Source organism: Ischnura elegans, chromosome 4 (genome assembly GCF_921293095.1).
Source record: "Ischnura elegans chromosome 4, ioIscEleg1.1, whole genome shotgun sequence".
Lineage (NCBI taxonomy): Eukaryota > Metazoa > Arthropoda > Insecta > Odonata > Coenagrionidae > Ischnura > Ischnura elegans.
The window spans coordinates 137,077,986-137,096,869 of record NC_060249.1 but is presented as its reverse complement, the minus strand read 5'-3'; the positions used below and the strand labels follow the sequence as shown (position 1 = coordinate 137,096,869).

At 37.5% G+C, this 18,884-nt stretch overlaps 2 long non-coding RNA genes across 3 annotated transcripts in view; both read left to right on the top strand.

Annotated features, from left to right (window-relative positions):
- Positions 1-1,283, top strand: part of LOC124158100 — a 58,057-nt gene extending 56,774 nt beyond the window's left edge. The window contains exons 7-8 of one of the 2 annotated variants that reach the window (XR_006864730.1): positions 14-148; positions 1,258-1,283. This is a non-coding gene — a long non-coding RNA (uncharacterized LOC124158100). Of the gene's footprint in view, positions 1-13; positions 523-1,257 lie in introns of those variants that run through there. The other variant, XR_006864729.1, reaches the window with a different exon arrangement.
- Positions 1,284-1,382: 99 nt separating this feature from the next.
- On the top strand, positions 1,383-9,566 carry LOC124158096. The gene is made up of 2 exons (XR_006864717.1): positions 1,383-1,448; positions 8,757-9,566. It is a non-coding gene; the product is annotated as an uncharacterized LOC124158096 (long non-coding RNA).
- Positions 9,567-18,884: the final 9,318 nt, after the last annotated feature.

The window sequence follows — 18,884 nt, the reverse complement described above, 5'->3', positions numbered from 1 at the left end:
GTCCATATTACAGCATTTGTCGAAAATGAAACTCCTATCCCGCTCAACATTTTTAGCCGACCTTATTCCAAGATGGCAGAATGTGGTGGACACGTTAATTTTAATTTTGTAAGTAATGTGTGCCGCCTACTGTCCATCGCATGGCACAGTGAGTATTCGCATTTAAAGTTGATATTTTTTAAACATTGTTTTGCTCTATCGGAAGTAGAATCAAACTCTTGAAAAGTTATTTTTAAGTTTTTTTATCTGGAATGGACCTGATGTTTTGGTTTGGGTTTCTTGTTTATATACATTACTAGCTGAGAAGCCCTTTGATTTTGAGCAGCTCGGAGATGAGTTAGAGAATTTGCCTAATTCTTTGTGCATTGAAGTCGGCCGTTGTGCGTGAAAATGCTATTGTTTATTTCTCTTCGTCACAAGGTTCATAAGTTTTGTTCATGGTAGCAGAGAGGAGTACTACTCGATCGTATCCTACTACACACCGCAAATAAGTGTATTTTTTCTCTATCTTGGCCTCTATTTTTAGCGTATATTTGTGCCTTGCAGGGTTAATAGTCTTGAAGAATTTAAATGCATTGCAATTAAAACAACCGATAAATATTCTTTTACGTTATTTTAGCTCGATCGGATAAAAACCACATTTATATGATGATTTTTGTATGACAGACACAGACAAACATTAACTTTTTATGTAGGATTCATAGATAAAGCGTAACAGGTATCTCGCAATGTCGCGCACAAGAATTTCCTTTGGTTGATTTTGCGTTTAATGTAATTAACTTCATTTTTGCTCTGCCATTTCGAAGTGTTCTACGTTCTACTATGATATGATATTTTGGGAATTACAATTAATTATAATCAATGACCGGAACCAATGACTGTTTTACTCGGGAGCTTTTAAAGACTAGATGCGTGAATTAACAAATTGAAATAGTTATTTAATAAATGCCTTGCAATAAATTTTCTGGAAATAATTGGATGTCGAGGTTTATCAATGTGATCTGCTTCTACAATTGCTGAGATTTATCGATTCGGTTCAGTGCAAATTATCTGGATAATCAAGAGAAATTGGCTATCTTTCCCTGCCAAGTCATAAATGGCCTACTAACTAGCCAGTTGCTGACAAGCCTTACACATCCTGCATGTTTCATGAACAATTTCTGTCTAACCGTGCTACTATTTGAAAATACATGAATGCATATTGATGTTGGATCTGTAAGTGGCTTTGAGAACTAATTATTCTTTATTTTTCCCCAGGATTAACTGATATATAAAACCAGTGAAGCATGAAGCTTTGTGAATGTAATTTAATGTGAAGTAATTTTGGCAGATGAAACCTAATAATACTGTCTGGAGGAGTCGAACATTTAGATACAAAGAATGATGTAGACCCTCAGATCCAAATATACTGTATGTCCTCAAGAGAAATACAGCCGCCTTCCAGCAATGTGAGTAAATTTGAAAATATGTAAATGTATATTGATGTCTGATCTGAGCTTGTTCTTTTGAACATTTGTGTCCCGATTTACTCATAGAAGTAATATGAAAATTTTGCTCTCATATTTATGAATATCACTATTATTGTTTATTAATTTAAGTAAGGTGACATGAGCCCAAGTTTTATTTTATGGATGATTTTTACATCTTCAATGTCCAACATCTGTGAGAGGTTTAGGTAGTTTAGACCATTAAGCATAACATAAAAGTTGGTATATGTACTACCAAGCTTGGGTGATCAATCACCTATTAGAGTATGTATCAACGATGTGTAAGCACACCTTACATCTCGCCATCTTTATTGTTCATCACTCTTACACCGGAACTCTCATTCCCAACTTCTGAGCATGGTGGCAAACCTTAGGACTCAACATCCCTTTTCTCCTTTAAGAGACATTCTTACCCTTACATAAACGTAAAGTCTTGAACAAAAACAAATGAAAATCCTGATACTTACTACACCAATTCACTTATAAACCAAAATAACATTCTTCATTCCAGATAAATCAAAAGTCTTTTTACAAGCTTGGCATATGTTAAATAATCAGCGCATGTTAAATACTGAGTGTTCAGTATATAAATAATAAATAAATAAATACTAGTTATTCAGTGATCTACATTTTATAATACTGCAAAGAACTAGATTTATTACATTCTCTCATTGACCTCATCTCTCCTGGAGAGTCTCCTGTTTTCCTGTAATTGTTTCCTGCCATCACAGGATTAGGTTGCAAATTCTTTCCTCCATCTACAGTTGAGGACCTCAAATCCGGAAAGCTTGGGACCAAAGGGTTTCTGGATTTCTGGTCTTCATGGTATGTTTTGTTAATTAATTAATTTATAAATGTGTTCAGGCTCTTGTGCTTGATATTTGAGATCCCTAAGTGCCCAGGTTGTTAGTGTATGTTTACAGAGTGTGCTAACATCCTACTCGTCCCAGAACAAGGCTCAGAGGCCGGTGCCACGAGGTGTCTAGTCGAAACCCTATGCAGAAGAATTTTCAAACATTTTAGATTTCTGGTTTTTTTTGGGTTTCTGGATTCCGTATTTTTGGTCCTCAACTGTACTATATCCTCCCTTGGTGTTAGCTCATTGTAGTTCTCTTCCTTATTCCCATTCTCTTGTTCCCTCTGAAGATATGGTTTAGCATGAGAAGTATTCCTTCTATGAGGTTTCCCTTGATTATCATAAATGAACTCCGAATTTCCATTAGATTCTATAATGGTCACAGGATCTTGTCTAAAGGGAGTGGATAGTTTGTTTTCCCAAGCTTGTTTCATTAACACCACATCCCCTGGTTCCTCAAGACTAGGCTTTGCAAGACAGTTTAAATGAGCATACAATTTACCATCATCTTTCAACATTAACTCCCTGTCTCTAATTATTACAGCTAATATCAGGTTCACCTGCATACATAACTGTAAATCAGGAATTTTTTTACCAAATCTTGCATCCTAAAAACAACGCTGCTGGTGGGCAACCTGTTACCAAGTGGGGAGTGACTCAATATGAGGATAGGTATATCAGAAGTTCCTCTATCCAACTTATCTTTTATGCGCCAGCAATCCTTAATCTTTTCATAATGTTCCTGTTTTGGCATTCTACCGCTCCATTTGCCCGGGGCCAATATGGTGTAGAAAAATGATGGATAATATTTAAATCTTTCAGAAACCTCTGAAATCCTGCATCTTTAAATGGTGGTCCATTATCTGATGAAATAGATTTTAGCAAACCATACCGTGCAAACAAGCCTTTAGACAAATAAGGACTGTGCAAATCTAACACTATCAACAAATTGCCACCTGATGGTTAGGGGCCAAGGAAATACAAACTTACAATGGTTGACATGGCAATTCAGATCGTACTATTGGTTCTAGTGGGTCACTACTAGCCACTAACTGACATTCATGGCAGGATCTACACCACTGTTCAACATCTTTTTGCATACTTTTCCTCCAAACCTTGGTTCTTAAAATTTTCTTCATACTAACAACCTCCATATGACCTTTGTGAACGACGACTTGACTTACACTCCTGGAGAACTTTTGGTAATATGTACTATTCTTGCCCCTCTCATGGGCCATTCCATGAAAATAGGTAACTTTTGGAAATAAAAATATTTTTTTATATTTAACTTATTGTGTCATGATTGTCTTCTCATAAGGTTATATTATGAGTATTTACTAGGAATTTTAGTCAAATATGTTTAAATATGTAGGTAACCTAGGTTCAAAGTCATCTCTTCATCAGCTGTTCAAAAATTGCCATTTTCATAGGTTGTGTTGCCATATCAATACTTGACTAAATGCTATTTTTATGTGTCTTGGTAATTATAATATCAAAATATAGTACAGTATAAGAGTTTCTATCACAAAATTATGTTAATTTTGCGATAGTATAATGGTAAAATACAGTGTTTGAAAGTAGATTGTTTCTTTGTCCCGTATGTAACATAAAATATATAAATTTATTTTTTCACAAAGTTTCTTGACAAACAGCTACTCAAAATACAATTTTCTAAACTGGTTTTGTGTCAAACTAAATGATTATGATGTTGTGAAAAAAAAATAAAATTTAAACATACCCTAATGTTCAATTTCTTTCTGTCCTGTACGTAACGTTACGTACGGGACACTTCACAACATAATATGCAATATACATAAAAATGAATTCACTATGTCATATCATTACTAAATTTTGATAATATTTAATTCTAAAACATAAAATGAAGCGTTATTTACATTTAGGCCAGAAAAGTCTAGGCCTACAGTAATTTAAATTTAAAATTGTGCTCTGGGCATTCAGGGTTGGGGAGTTTGGCATCGGTTAATAGAAGGTCCAGGTATTAAGTTTATGTCATGAAATGACAAAGTGGCAGAGGAGTAGGTGCTGTGGTTGAAAGTATGCATTGTAGTAAACAGAAGAACAAGTAAAATTTTGGGTGCATAGAGGGCGGGTAGAAAAGGTTAGAAAAAGTAAGGTGAATGAAATGGTAAATCATGACTGTTTAATTCCTGCGTTTCATTTGATTTTGTCACCTCAATAATCTCCAGTTCTTCATGACAAAAAGTGGGGACTTAATTTCTTTTGTCTCAGTGTGTGGTAGATCTCAGATGTGAAATCACTGGGATAGTTGTTCTCGATTAGATGTTTGGTGATACTAGAATTTACAGTCGCCTTTAGCCAACACGTAATACAAGTTTCAGTGCGTGAGTGATTATAGCATATGTTATTTTTGTGACTGATTACTAGGAGGGAATCAAGGTCAGAAAATAAACAATGTGGACTACATGAAGTATTTTTATTTAAGTAAGTTTACATAAGCACCACTGAGTAATGCCTGAAACTTTGAAGATAAGAAATTTAATGCTTTTTCAGAATTTAAATGGTGGTGGAAAAACCTTAGGCAACTGCTGTTGCTAGAGTAAAGAAAATGCGAAGTAAACTAAATGCAAGTGATCATGATGGGTTCTTAAAAAGAAGTAAGAGGATAAATTAATTAAGAAAAAAGCGGAGAGAAAATTTTACCGACAAAGAAAAAGTATGAAAGGGAAAAAATGACAGTGAATAGCAGGCAAACTTAAGCTAAAAAATCAAGCTCACATCAGTTCTCCTGAATGCAATTTTAGAGAACTGACTGAATGTTAAGAGTAGTGAGGATGAAAATGATGCTCTATTCAATCTGCCAAGGATTTTGCATCAGAATCTTCAGTAGTTTGTTCAAAGACAAGTTTTATTGTATTGTTGTTCAATATTTGTTTGTTCAAGGCATATTATGCTGGAGAAGATTATATAAATGATACCATCATCAAAGTAAAGCATTGAGACAATGTTCAAGCAGCACCAGATATCCTTAGCTTTCACGTGATATGCAATACAAATGAAAGTTTTTCAGGAGAGAAACATTTTAAAGATATCAACTTGAATTTAGACCTGTTTGTTGAAGTGAAGACAGAATTCAGAGGTCAGTGGGTTCTAGTGCAATATAATGGCAATTTATTTTGAGGCAAAATCACAGAAATTATCTCACAGAAGCAACTGTAAGTTACAGTCATGGTACCTAGTGGCGCAGCGAGGGGGGGGGGTTGGGGCATAATCACCCCCCAAATCTAAATTAGTTAATTGGATTAATATTACTTATAGAAAAGTGTAAGGATTAATAAAATATCCCTCAGAAAGCTGTAAAACTCCCCATTTTGAACCATTTATCTTAAAAAATTTCTGGGGGAGGGTCCCCGTACCTCCTGCTTGCCCTGGCAGGTATTCCATACCCCCCAGATCCCCACTATTAATCGCCTCTAAAACCTCCTCTAGCCTTAATTCCTAGCTGTACCCCTGATGGTACCCACCAGTCCCCAGAACATTATAAATGGCCAACGCTGCCCGATTGTATTGTATACAATAGAGAGATAGAGGTGGTTAAAGCTATTTCTCCTCCTATAGTGTTGAACAAAAAAAGACGATGGAAAATTTAACCGTAAAGATCTTAAATTATGAACTCTGGTATCTTTCTCCTTGTTTTTTTTTAATAATACCATGGTAACAAGATTAAAGTAGCTGTATAATTTTTTTTATACCTTAATTGTATTATAATTAAGCTAAGCAAATACAAGTTAATTGATCAAGAAAATAATGCTTATAAACATATGATCTTCTTATATTGTAATTGGCTTAACAACCTTTTCTGATAAATGTGTTTTTGACCATGTTAACTCTGCCTGCTTTCAATAACTTTTAGCCTGAAGTGTACAATGTCCCGTACGTAACACCCTTGTCCCGTACGTAACAAAAGGTGAAAAAATTGTAACTTAGTTGAAAAAAATTTGTTAATAATGTTAAGTATATGTACTTGAAGCATACTTTTTAAGCTATATGAAAAAAAATACCACAGCATTATGAAAATTCTAATTGAGCTGAAATATCATTTTTCATAACATGAGCCAAACAAGTGGTTGACTCAGCTTGTCCCGTACGTAACAGGCACTTATTTTTTCTTGCAACAGTTACAACAAAGTGCTAAAGCCAAAACTGTAGCATGAAAAATAGCTTAGGTCTACACCTAACAATTTATAGCTGTTTCAATGAAACACAAAAAATATTAGGAGCAGAAATAATATTTTAAAGCTGTAAAAATTAGTACAAATGTCCCGTACGTAAAGGTGGAATGGCCCTTATTAGCAATTAATTAATTTCACCCAATTCATGTTGGATAAGCTCATAAAATCTTAACTCTTTAGGCCAATTGTCACTATGAAGACAATTTTTTATCACTTTTTATTCACTGTCCTGCTCAGAAGCCTTTTGAATTCATTGTTAAGCCATTCGGAATTGATGCCTCTACCAAGCACATCACTATCCACAGTTCATAGTAAAGTAACCATCAAAGTTCATAAATGTGAGCGTATACACTCTGAATATACAGTAGGGCACCACAGTTATTTGAAGCCGATGTCCAAGGGTCAAATTTGCATCAAAATTTGATACAACTGACGTTCACCCTATCACACGGTCAAAATTTCATCCAACTGGCTTTTGGTCCTTTGGTTTGTACAAAACACGGTTTTGTCCAAATGGGTAGGACAGGTTCTAAATTTTCATCCAATTGGATGAAACCAACCAATCACTGGACTGGACAAAAGAGAAGCGCCAAACGCTGACACACAGGCCACATAGGTTATTTATCGTCTGCATGAGCATATTAATTAATAAATATATATAATGGACACAAAAATAAAATTTGTTGCATTCCATACAGTATGCATCAAAAACCCAACCGGTTTCTACCTTTTCAGGTCATGTTCATTATCGTTCACCTCTTGATAAGACCTGAAAAGGTCGAAACCGGTGGAGTATTTTTCATAAATACTGTATGGAATACGCGATGGAAACTCTCAACTAGGAAATCTGTAATGTGTAAATGAGTTCATGTTTAATGAGAAGGAACCTTCCTTTTAGACTCACAATACAAGGAGGGGGTGTTTTGGAAAGAATAAAAGATTTACTTTAGGTATTAAAGCACTATTAATTCATAACATTTCAATGACCATGTCCATCACTTATTAATAACATTTTCCTTGCGGGAATAAACTGCCTCACGTTTGTATCCTGGCATTTTATTCTGCCCTCAAACTTGCTTATAAGGGACATGAAAATATCCTCACTTATCGTCAATTAATATCAGTAATATACAGGAACATCAGTGAGCAACTCCTTCTCCAATATGTTAAGCACGCTTACTCCAACGCTTTCCAGCCAACGCCAAGTTCAGCATTCCTTCTGTTTTCTTTCTCTTTAATGTTCAAGAGGCCTGTTCAGATGATTTCAACTGCTAAAAAGACAGAATACTTCACTTCCACAAGCTTCCAAATTTGTATACATAAACATTGTCTTTCGTTTGTTTTTGGTCCATCGTGGGGAACCCCTGTCCCATTGCATGCAAATTTTTGCAACAAAATTTTTATTCCAAACATATTGAGGCAAATATTTGGATGCAAATTTGACTGTGGGACACCGGCTTGATTTATTTAACCGAGTTTTCTGCACATTTGCCCCAGAGGAGGGCTTACCTTAGCATTGAATTGAGATGGGGCAATGTCCTTATGGGCCATGTTCTCATCTCTAGCAAATTCCAGGTTTTTAAAATGATCACTGGCAAATCTATTATATATTGGATCATGAGATACATTTCACCTGCATCTATCCTGCTTCTCAATTCCATTCTCACAGTCTAGAGAAGGACTCATTATTGTTCATATTTCCACATGATAAACTGGTATATGAAACCAGTGAACCATGAACTTGTGAAAATAATTTGATGTGATGTAGTTTTGGGAAATGTGTTCTAATAAAACTTGCGCTTTCAGTGGGATAGTGTTTACTGCTGATGGCTCAATTTTTTTAGCTCATGCTATGAATTTTACATTTTGACTTTTAGGAATTCATGGATGACTATTTAATTATTTATAAAATCATTAAGAAATCATTACTTTAAATGCCAAATTTGTGAACTAATTTTGTTTATTGATCATTATCTAATTGTAAGCCTGAATATTTATTTTTTTCCTATTCTTATTCAGTTTATTCAATAATTTACTCTCACTCACATTACTAATATTTGTGTTATTTGTGACTTAATATGTTTTAAATGCCTTGGTCTAATTTCTTAAATTTTGGACATTTTTTATTTTAAATTTCTTATCATGGTTTTGTTATTAGCCCTTATACTTGTACTAATACTTTTTTATTATTTGTTCTATCAGCTAATATGATGTCTGTGAAACTCCTTGAAGGCTGTTCCTTAAGATGATTCATCAGTGGACTTCAATATTCAAGACCTATGGTGGCTGTTTCCTACTAGAATTCAAATGAAGAACTTACAGTCAGCTTTTATTTAATCCGTTTTCAGGAGAATAATTGATGCTTTTTATGGCTGTCTGTTTCATGACATTATAGAGAGATGTTGTTTGACGAATTGATGTGGAAATTTACTTCCTTTTGATAGAATGTATACCTGAAAATGTTTGCTTATCAATTTTTCTCGGAAATAAATGTTGGTAAGCTTCAAAAGGTGTTTTTTTTTCCTGATAGAGGTAATCCTAGTGATTATTTCCAAAAGATAAGAGAGAACTTTTTACTCTCTCAGATTTTTCCCAACACTGGAGAGTAGTGCATTGAAATGGTCTTGTATATTTTACAGCCGCTCTATATTTCTAATTCAATAAATGTTATAGGGTGCACTTCTAAAGAGACATTAAATAGCATAGGTTAATAATTAACTATATTTCCTTTGTGATCTGGATATTGTGTCATTAATTTAGAGTAATAAGAAATTGATTAAGTACTGTCTTTAGGCCTCTGCACATTTTTTCCAGCGACTGTGCTGTGACTGAGTACATGCCCAAGGAGGTTTCTTCGGAGGCTTCTCGTAAGGTCTTTTTCATGGCTGTTTGTATCTCTTCTATGGATGAATAATGGGTTCATTTCAGGGCTGCCTTAATCCTAACTTGCACAAAAATATCTGATGGGGTGACCTCCGGACTACAGGTGAGGCAGCATACGAATCTGGTGTTTGGCCGGGAACCAGGGTGTGGATTCGTAGCATGTTGTGGCAAGGAGCCCTTCAATAGGTGGAAGAGGGGACTTCATAGTCTCAACCTCGCCTGAATAAAGGCATATTATTATTATTGTAAAGGCTTTTAACTCCCTCAAAACTTGTGAGTAGGGCAGAACAGAGTCGCTAGAAGCCTCACAACTTATTTCGTTTCCTAAAGATATTTAGCATAAAACTTAAACTTTGCTCGACTGTTGATTCCATTTTTTTTCCTTGACAAGGTCGGCCAAGGGGGGGGTTTATAATAACTTACGTCCTTCCATAGCTTAGAAAGCGATCAGATTGGTCTTGCAACAATGATTAGAGTCCATTCCTCCTACTCCAAGTAGTTTGATCCCACTCCAACCAATTGGGGTGGCACGGGTTATTCAATTGCATCACTTTCAGAATTCACCCTGTATGTTATGTAACTGCTTGCATAACATAACCCTATATAAGCATGTGTAAGGTGAACTGATCAATCATATCCTCACCATACGTTGGCATCTGGGAGACCGGACCCTAGGCGACGAGAGAGTGATTCTTTGTTGTGTTTTGTTAAAATGACCATTGGAAGTGTTGACTCACTCTGTAAAGAAGACTAGCAGTGGCCATCATGAGATCTTATTCTATCCCCATCTGGCGTGCAATTGCACGGATATTTCAATGAAATTAGAATAGGGGCTATTTCACCATCTTGCATGTATTCGTTCTAGCACTTTATCGCTTTGCACGATGTTATTTTGACAGCGCCTTAGTAAATTCATCAGTTTGTGCAATTATGTGCACGGTGTAAAATGGCTGTTAACGGGAGAAATGCCTTTTAATGTACCTATATGTTTTTTTCCAACTGCCGCCGCCTTCGATCAGAAAATTCCGAGAGTTAGGTAAAACCCTAATGCAGATAAATTTATTGTTACTTTGGCTTCACTAGGTCCTATTTACCCGCCGAAACTAAGGAACTAGTGATTTACAGCCCATAGCGCATTTCCATGGTGAAATTATTCAATGAATCTAATCGTTCCTCCTATAATTCGTCCACATCCGACTCTTATCACTCCATCTCGTCCCGATTTGCTTTCGAACCGCCGCCGAGACCGCAGTTAGTTCCATATTTCCCCTAGTGGTAGCGCCACTGCGCGCCAGAGTTTCTCTGGAGGGGTTTGAGGGGTGGGAGCGTCAGTCAAGGCAACAACATTGAGCCAAAGATTAGTAACCAGTATATAAGGGCCTTGGTCATGCGGTCGCTACTCCCCTCCTCTCCGCTCTCGTCACTTTCACTCCCCTCACTCCCCTCCTCACTCGCCACTCCGGTAGAGATCGCGGCGTTAATAATGTCCTCATCCGTCATATGACGGAATCCCGGTTCACTTTCGTTTCTCTCCAACCACTCGTTTAAGTTTTCTACATCAACATTTTCGAACCCTTTCATTATTTTTACTAGTTCCCCCAAGTTGGGATCACTCACATCTGATTCTGAAAATCCCTCGAAATCACCTTCGAGGTCTAGCAAAAGTTTCATCCACGAACGAACTAGTGTGATAGCTTTCACCGAAAGCAAAGCCTGAGATACACCGTGAATTGCATCTAATATTGTCATTTTCTTCCAGAAGTTCATCAAATTTTCATCTTCAATGGATAGGGTTCGCAGAAGACCAACGCGATAATTTCTTTTCATTGATGCAATGACGCCTTGATCCATTGGCTGTATAATTGATGTGACGTTTGGGGGCAAAAACTTAGTAATTATTAATCCGTCGTCTGACGTTAAAATTTTCTAATTCGGATGGGAAGGGGCATTGTCTAAGAGTAGCACTGCTTTCGGAGGCAATCCCTTGTCTTTTAAAAACAAACGAACTTGGGGAACAAATTTTGAGTGGAACCAATACTCAAATATCTCTCGGTCCATCCACGCTCCCTTTTGATTGTAATCAACGGGAAGCTGACTTCCTTCAGTGCCCTTAAAGGATCGAGGCCTTTTCGATTTTCCAATGACTAACAATCTAAGTTTATGGCTCCCGGAAGCATTCCCACAACACATCACTGTCAATCGTTCTTTGGAGGATTTGTGGCCGGGTGCATGCTTCTCTTGCACGAACGCTAGCGTTTTAGACGGCAGACATTTCCAGTATAGCCCCGTCTCGTCAGCATTGTAAATTTGGCTGGAGTCATACCGTTCTTCAGTCACAAACTGCTGAAATTCTTCCCGAAACGCTACTGCAGCCTCATTGTTAGCACTCAGTCGTTCTCCTTGAATACTTATTTCACGTATGCCGTGTCTATTTTTAAATCTTGTTAGCCACCCAGATGATGCGTTGAACTCGCCTTCGAAGCCCAGTTGCTTGTAGAAAAACTTTGCTTTATCTGTGACAACTGGACCAGAAAGAGGTGTGCCTTCCGCTCTCCTCTGGGTAAACCATTGAAGCATTGCGGCGTCCAACTCCTCGTATGATGCACTTTTCATTGTCTTGCGATTTGATGGTCCTGCGCCACTGTCACAGTTCCTAGCGTATTCCATTAGCTTGGTCTTATTTTTTTAAATATCACGCACTGTTTGACATCCAATGCCATAATCTCTGGAAATCTTTATCACCGATTCCCCCTTCTCTAGTTTATTAATCACTTCCAGTTTCTGTTTTACAGTCAACACAATTTTCTTGCGTTTATCAGCCATGCTACTTCCTCCATGTGGATGAATTGTTCACCGGACAACCTAATTAACGATGGCACATGCAACAGAGAACCACGAAGCATAAGCCGCGACTGCGGGAGACCCACAAAACTCAAGCCTTAATCGATATGTTGCTGCCGGCAGTTACTCACACGTGTCAGCAAAAAGTAATCACTAAGTTACGAAGTTTAGGACGACTTCATCCCTCCATTCTTCATCAGGCCTCAACCTACCCCTTTTACCCCTTCCACCTTTCTAAGACCATCCAACAGGCCCAAGTCACCCCAGATTATGTTTCGCGCAGGGATCATATGTTACGTAGGTGATACATTATTGGCCTCAAAATAAAATATCATATTACTTTAAGTTCCCAGAAAGGTTCACTAGCCTTGAGCAAAAGCTTCAAGTTACCTGAGGGCAATAGGAAATGTATCTTTTGAAGTCTTTCCCCTCCTCTCCAGTAGAATTCTATTCACGCAACCTGACTTCCTTGACCCCAATATATGAACCAAGCTGCCAGCATGAGTCACCCACTGTGTTCTTCGCTGACAGTAAGCAACTTTCCATAATTACGGTTTTGCCTCCATATGACTTCGATAATAGTAGCGTGCACCAAGTATAAGAAAGAATGAGTCCAAACACGACGCATTTCTGACTTTTTAAAAATTTGTCAAGCATGGCACCATAACTTTCATTTATCGATTTATCCAAGAATCACCAGTTCCTGTATTTGGCTGCACGAAAAAACCGCTAAGATGTTTTCGCTACAAATGCATCTTTATATTTTGCTTTCTTGATTTCTTATGAGCGTCATAATTATTTTCACTTCCTGCACGAGTCATTTATTCAAGGATCACCTTCCTCTCTTTAACTCGAAGGGAGGAGTCAAGAGACGAACGTTTGTATAACCTCGTAGCAGTCGTAAGAAAACGCGCTCCTTCCCCTCCAAGCCCCCTCTTCCTCCAAGCCCCCTCCTCCTCCCCCCTCTCCTCGTGCTTCCGCTGCCCAGCCTAGCCCCTTCCCTGCGGCCGGTCGTATTCTACCCCCATGTCGTCGCTTGTGACGCGTTCCGACTGTGCGTGTTCTTGTTATTCTAATTGTTCATTATATTAGTAAATCCATCCATTTCTGATGATTTCAAAACTTGCATTTGACTTTTAACGTAAGCTAGAATTCTTTCGTTCAATTAATTTTCGCAAAAACTGTAGCGAGAAGAAATTAGAGTTAAGGCTAAATAGTCGTCCCGGAACTGGACATTTTTCTCTTTAGACGAATTTATATTCACTACTCCTTACCACGGATGACACAATGAGCACCCATTTAATGTGAAACGGCTTTAAGTTTATCCTACTAAATACGGAACTCCGGCGATTTTTTTTTAAAGATCGCGAAAAATTTCAACGAAGAGTGAAAAATCATGCACGGATAATCCGCAGCACGGATAATCCGCACCCGGATAATCGGGAGTCTGCTGTAGTTGCTAACGCTCAAAATATCAAGATGGTAAGCTCATTTTTTCGTAAGGTTAACAGTAAACCCGTTTTGGTTTGGGTGATGTTATCATAGACGTTAGTTGACACTATTAAAGCGATAGAAAGACTTGATTTGAGTTATTTAGATTAGGGTTTTTAGCAGAATTTCATGCATGCTGATTTATTTTACAGATAACCTTGATTAATGTCACTTTAATTGGTCGATCTTTTTCAGGGAGACGGAATTCCATAATCTTTCGTATATTGTTCCTTATTTTGAGTTCAATTGAATTTAATTTACAGGGATGAACTGCGTGTTTTCCTGGATCAGTCGTTTTTCCGCCAAATCCTTAACTGTGTATTGCGCCTGCAATTGCAATTCATAGTGGTGAGTATTAATTATCCAGGATTGTGAATGAGTCAGATGGCAGTAAGTTATATGCATTTTAAAGTTCATTCGGGATGTTCCGACTTGAAATAGTAAGGTAATCGCTAGATTACACATCGTTAGTTGGTTTTTTGTTCACTTGTCCATATCCCAACCTTCTTCTTTTACTAGCATCTCGACGTCACCTCACCCGCATTCAGTATTATGTCCTATGTTTAGACATAGTGAAAGTAGTCATCCCTAGACCACCAAGACTAGGGGCTACCCTGGATCACAACTAGGGGAGGGGACAAGCCGTAGTCGTGCATTTTCTAAATACAGTATATAATATAGTACATATATATAGTACATATATAATATAGTAATATATAAATAAAGTACACGTTTTATGCTCAAACCATTTTTATTCAAAATAAATTTTGTTCCAAACTTTCCTTTTGAATTACATTAATTTTCGATTCTGGGGAGGGGGGCAGTTGGCCCCTCCTGACCCCCCCAACTGAGTACACCCATACTGTGCGATTAACACACTCCTTTTACATCGCGGAATGACTCAACTGAACCATGCCATCGAGGCGATTGCCGGTGAGTGCGGTCTCTCTTTCAGTGATAGTCTTAGTAGCCCAGAGGATTAATGGCAACTTATCCTTTTTGAGAGTCAAAGACTGCAATTCCAGTTAGAATTTAGATCGTATTGTGGACGTGAAATATCGCTAGGGAGTTTTTCTGTTGTTCTGTTAATAACAGCTCTCAGAATGCGATGATTTTCATTCGTAAATAAAATATAACACCCTCTCCCCCCAGTCATTGTTACCTGAAATAATTCACCTTGTCATGGTCAATACGAGTACTTTATTAATAGCTTTATCCGCTGCTCTCGAATCTATTACGGGTATCGACAAGCGCTCTCTAAAGAGGCATTATGATTGGAAAAAATCTGGGTTTTAGTAATAAAAAGGCGTGATAGTTATAAGCCAGCTGGCGATAGTAAAAAGAAGTTATCATATCGTTTTTCCATATGATCCAGTGGTCTAATACTTATATTTACTGCTAATTTGCAAGTATTGTTCTTGTACGTCAATTTATGGATGCGAACTTCTTTTTTTAAATCAAAAGTGTTTTCATGATCCGTAAAAGTATTTGTTGTTAAGATTAAAACAAGAATGGATTGGTAAAATTACATAGAAAAGAATTTATATACTTTTCTCACTCTTAGTTTAACCCGCCGTGACTCGCGCGGGGTGTCCCAGGCACCCCAGCGTCTTGTTTTGGTTAGAGTTCGTTTCGGGTCTAGTTTTATGGTCTCATCTTTTCAATAGCTGAGTTTAGGGATATTTCCTAGCTGTCCTGGAAAATTGGTTAGTTTCTTTCCGTTTTCGGCCGAGATCAGACGCTTTTGTGAAGACAGTGCGCATCCCGTCGGAGCGAAATTTTCGAGTGTTGGTTTCATGCTTGAATGTGTGCCGTAAACTTTACTTGCTTTTGTGTTCATTGGATCCTCTACTGAATACTGCCGCGAAGTATACTTCGTTCTTTTATTTGGTGAGTCTTTTCACTTACAATTATAAAATTTATCTTATTTTTACAATCATTATTTCGATACCTAATGCTTCATTACGTTTTATACATTTTCAACGCTTATTTCACCATTATTTTTCGTTACTTCATTATTTCAAAGGAGACTATACGCAATATTTCTTTTATTTTCCATTTTAGGGAAGAATTTCATTCCAAAATTCGTATAACTTTTTTCTCTTAGAAATGATTGCTAGTGGGAAGCCTAGAAATTCTCTAGAGACCTCGAGGTAAGTTGATGTCATTTTCAATTTCTGATAAATGAAAAATTTAAATTTTAGGAATCACTGAAAATCATTCAGAAACTTATATAAACTATATTTTCCCTTAGATGACCTATTTACGATCAGAGAGGGACATAGAAACTGCTCTTCTGCTTTCCAGTGGACTATCCGAAGAGGAAGAATTTGATTCAGACACTGAATTCTCTTCAGCTTCAGCACAGGAATCGGAGCACGACACATGTAGCGATCAGGACATCAGTGATTCAGAGACTGAGTATACAACTGTGACTAACGATAATTTTTTAACGGGCAAAGATCGAGTGACAAAATGGAGTACCTCTGAGCCACGACGTAATGTTCGAACACCAGTTCATAACATTGTATCTCAGGCAGCTGGCTTCAAGGGAAATAAGAATGATATAAATTCTCCGCTAGATTGTTTTGGCATAATTTTTGATGAGAACATCTGTCACATAATTGTAAATAGTACAAATATCAAACTTGCAGAAAAGGCGCAAAATTATTCTCGAGAAAGAGATGCTAAGCCAACAGACGAATCTGAAATCAGATGTCTCATTGGTCTGCTTTTTTATTTGGGGGCAAACAAATCAGGTCGCCAGAACTTGAAAGATATGTGGGATCAAGATGGTTTGGGTGTGGAGATATTTAGGGCATCAATGAATTACCAGAGGTTTAAATTGCTGCTTCAATGTCTAAGATTTGATGACATCAGAGACAGAGAAAATAGGAGAAAAACTGATAAATTGGCTCCGATAAGAAAGGTATTTGAAATGTTTATCCGTAAATTTGAACAATTGTACAACATCGGTGAGTTTGCTACCGTAGATGAGCAATTAGTTCCTTTTCGGGGTAGATGTTCTTTCCGCCAATATTTACCAAATAAACCCGCAAAGTACGGCATAAAAATATTTGCACTTGTAGATGCTACTGTGTATTACACGCAAAAAATGGAGGTTTACCTAGGTATTCAGCCAGATGGTCCTTTTAGAGTAGACAACAGCCCAAAGGAGGTTGTAAAAAGGATTGTCAGTCCAATTTTGGGAACGGGGAGGAACATTACAGTGGACAATTGGTTCATGAGTGTGCCACTTTTGGAAGATCTACTTCTAAGAAAACTTACTATTGTGGGGACCATTAGGGAGAATAAGGCAGAGCTTCCCCCTGAAATTGTTTTTGTCAAAAATAGAGATGAGTATGGTAGAATTTTTCTCTTCAGGAAAAATATGACTCTTGTGTCATATATTCCTAAAAAGAAGAAAAACGTCCTCATGATTTCGAGTATGCACAGCGATATTAGCATTGATCCGACCACAGGTGAGAAAAAAAACCGGAAATGATATCCTTTTACAACTCTACGAAAGGTGGTGTAGATACGGTAGATGAAATGTGCGCTACCTATAGTGTTGCCAGAAACACAAGGAGATGGCCTATGGTGGTTTTTTATCATTTGATGAATACATTGGGCATCAATGCGTTCGTTATTTTCAGGAACTTACATCCTGAAATTAAGACAAATAGAAGAACATTCCTCCGAGAAATTGCTAAAGGCTTAACAAAACCTTTTATTGCCCAGAGAAGTACACAAAAAAATTTGCCAAAAGAATTTAGGAAAACGTTAGAGAAATACGGAGAGCCATCAATATCGGAGCCACAGGAAAAGCGGAGAAGAGGAAGTGGAGGGTGTGTAATTTGCCCCAGAGCCAAAGACATAAAAACTAAATTGTTTTGTGAAATTTGTGAAAGGAATATGTGTGCATCGCACATGTTGAAAGTATGTAGTGAGTGCTTGGAAAATATTAAAAAATAGTTTCATGAAGGAATTCGTGTAAATGATTTTTTCGTGTCATTCATCAGCCCTTCCAAATGTCAACTGAGGCTATACCAACTTGCTACAATTCGTAAATATTTTCTGTCTCATTTTACACATAATAATATCTAAAGTTGATCAAAATGCAACTATCCCAAAGGAGCATATGAATATTGATCAATAATAGCGAGGATTTCGCAGGGAAATTTTTGTGGTAACTATCGTGATGTCTGCATGCACAAAGTAACAAAGACAAATCTTGTTTAGAGAAGTAAAAATTCATATTTGAATTGCCGAATGGAGAGAAAACTTCTCTTTTACTGGGATACAGAGACCGCCAGAACAAAAGGATTTATTGCAGGGTAAACCTCTCAGCAAAGAGAGTAGGGAAGACCTTCACCCAGATCCTTTCCGGCCTAAGCCCAAAACATTTCCGAAATCCGAATGACCCTGACTCAGCTGCGTACAAAGGAAAGAGAATCTTTCCCCCTCCGTCTACCGCCGCTTCATTTGTGAAACCTTTTTATTGCTTCCAGTCTTGGGTGCGTAGGGGGGTTTTCACACTTCTTGCTGCGGTATTTGCCATACCCTGTCCTTCCCCAAGCCTGGCGTGAGTCATGACGAAAATTCGAGATAGTCGGTCATAACATGACATACTAGGGCACAATGAATGGCGTGAGTAAGAACCCGTGTAGGGGGTTCTTGTGCGTGAGAAATAAACAACGGAAGGAGTAGTCCAGATTTTCCGATCGTTGGTATAGTCTATCCGCTATAAAAGGCGGGTAAGAGATTAGGCACCGCTCGAGGTCCAACCATAGCTTCCTACCTGCCATTCGCCAAACAATAGCCGGGGTCTGGTAGACCGCTTTTGCTATAATTAGTAATGAATTGCACTCCACTCTGAAATATTACTGCATATAAATAAGCGTAATTTGTATTTTTTTACAGTTTTGATTTCTACGTGTAATTTCATGAAAAAAGAGTGTAAACAGGACGGAGCTATGTCAAGTAGTTATGCAACACTTAGTGGTTTTTTTGCAACCGCTATGTAAGTGTTACATAACTAATGGACGTAGCTCCGTCGTATAGAGACTCTTTCTTCATGAAATTACACGTAGAAATCAAAGATATAATAAAAAA